The sequence below is a fragment of the Cetorhinus maximus genome, chromosome 19 (genome assembly GCF_964194155.1).
Source record: "Cetorhinus maximus chromosome 19, sCetMax3.hap1.1, whole genome shotgun sequence".
Lineage (NCBI taxonomy): Eukaryota > Metazoa > Chordata > Chondrichthyes > Lamniformes > Cetorhinidae > Cetorhinus > Cetorhinus maximus.
This window is the reverse complement of record NC_135897.1, coordinates 44,584,918-44,586,697: the sequence shown is the minus strand read 5'-3', so window position 1 is coordinate 44,586,697 and position 1,780 is coordinate 44,584,918. Positions and strand designations below refer to the sequence as shown.

The 1,780-nt window shown below is 46.3% G+C and overlaps 1 non-coding gene across 1 annotated transcript; it reads left to right on the top strand.

Moving 5' to 3' along the window:
* The first annotated feature begins 895 nt into the window (after nucleotides 1–895).
* LOC144694337 (U11 spliceosomal RNA) lies at nucleotides 896–1,030 on the top strand. The gene has a single exon (XR_013579721.1). It is a non-coding gene; the product is annotated as a U11 spliceosomal RNA (small nuclear RNA).
* Nucleotides 1,031–1,780: the final 750 nt, after the last annotated feature.

The following is a 1,780-nucleotide window of genomic DNA, read 5'->3' as shown; positions in this document are numbered from 1 at the left end:
GAGGCCATGCCCGCATGTTCTAGATTCCCCAGCTGGGGGAAACAACAGACAGAATTTAATGCTGTCCCCCATGGTGAGTTTGTTGGTAGGGAGTATTTAATCAGGCGGAAGGGTAGAGGGTAGGGACCTCGTTGCTTTCCTGCCTCCACACCACTTAAGTCTGTGGAGGGAAGGCCCATGGACGTCTCACCTGCTCCACTACCAATTGAGGCCCTTAAGTGGGCAATTAATGCTCTTAACCCAGTGGTGGGTAGGGAGGCTCACAATGCAGGGAGCAAGACAAGCAAACCCGTGTGGGGTCACTTGCTGGCTCCTGGGGTTTAGGGGGCAGTGGGCGGGTGGTGGTGGCCCTTGTTCAAAGGCACTCAGTGCCTGATTGAGGGACCCAGCATCAGGAAATCAGGAAGGCAGGGGCACTGATAGCCTCCTCCCTGCCCTTGCTACTGAAATCTTTCACCCACCTCTCTTTCCCAACCCCCTATCACCACCCCCCAACCCCCCCATCCCCAGTTCCTCACCTGTGGCCTGAGATCAAACGACACTGCTAGGCCTCAGGTGGGTGTCCTACCAGCAGCAGCCACTGCCTCCCTGGCAGTGCTGCTGTTCAATACAGCTGCTGGCCTCTGATTGGCGGGATCTCTGCCAGCGGACGAGACCCACATCACCTTCATTAAATACCACCCAACCTCTCAGTTTCTAGTTTGTCAAACTATCTGACAATCCTGTATGTTCAAATGAAATTACCATTCATTATTCTAAACTCCAGTTTATTCATAGTCTCATCATAGGACAACGAGTCTCATCATAGGACAACCCTCTCATCCCTCTTGCCCCAGGGACCAATCTAGTGATTCCACAATTGGGCAGCATCTGCTAAACAATTCTGAGTGCACTAATAAAGGGTTTCTGCTGTGAATAGCACATGGACGAGGCGCTTGCGCTTTATGCGTGCAGAATCGATATCAAGAGATTTCGGAAGCACAATTTTTGTTTCTTGGAGCTGCTGGTGATTGTTTGTCTCAGCACTCCAAAAAAAACAACCAATTTAGCCAGGCTCAATCAGTCAAGCTCATAACATAACTCATTTACTCTTGCTAGCAGTGACCTACATTCATAGGCAAGGGCCTGTTCTCCGCAAACAAAAAGAATATATTCAAGCCTTGCACCTCTTTTGAATAACCTGGCAGTTTAGGGAGCCGATCGTGCCTCGTGGCTTTCTCTATGGCAATGTCTCAGCCAATCAGAGACTACTGGATCAATCAGTACCCTTTTCTCCTGTAGTGTGAATTGTTGTCATCATTTGAAATTTGAGATTCTTGCATTTGTCCTGATGAATGCAAGACAAAAAGCTTCAGCAATCTATCTCTCTTTTCAGCAATATTAAAGTTCTGCACCAACAAGCAAGATTTAAAGTAATTAGTGGAAAGATAAAAAGGGTATTGAGGAGATTTTCTTTTCACCCAGAGAGTGGTAGGGATCCTGAATTCATTGTCTGAAATAGTGACAGAGGCAGAAACATTCAGAGCATTAGAAAAAATAGAAGTGCCATAACCTACAGGCCTATAAACCAAGAGCTGGAAAATTGGAATAGGCCAGATAGCTTTTTTTGGCCAGCAGAGACACAATGGATCAAATAGCCTCCTTATCTGCGATACATTTTCTATATTTCTATGTTCCTATAGTTCAATGATGCAGATCCCAAGAATACCTGGTGCAAACCTTAAAATTATAACAATTGGTGGTAGCTGGGTTACACTAGTGATATGAAGGTAACTATAAA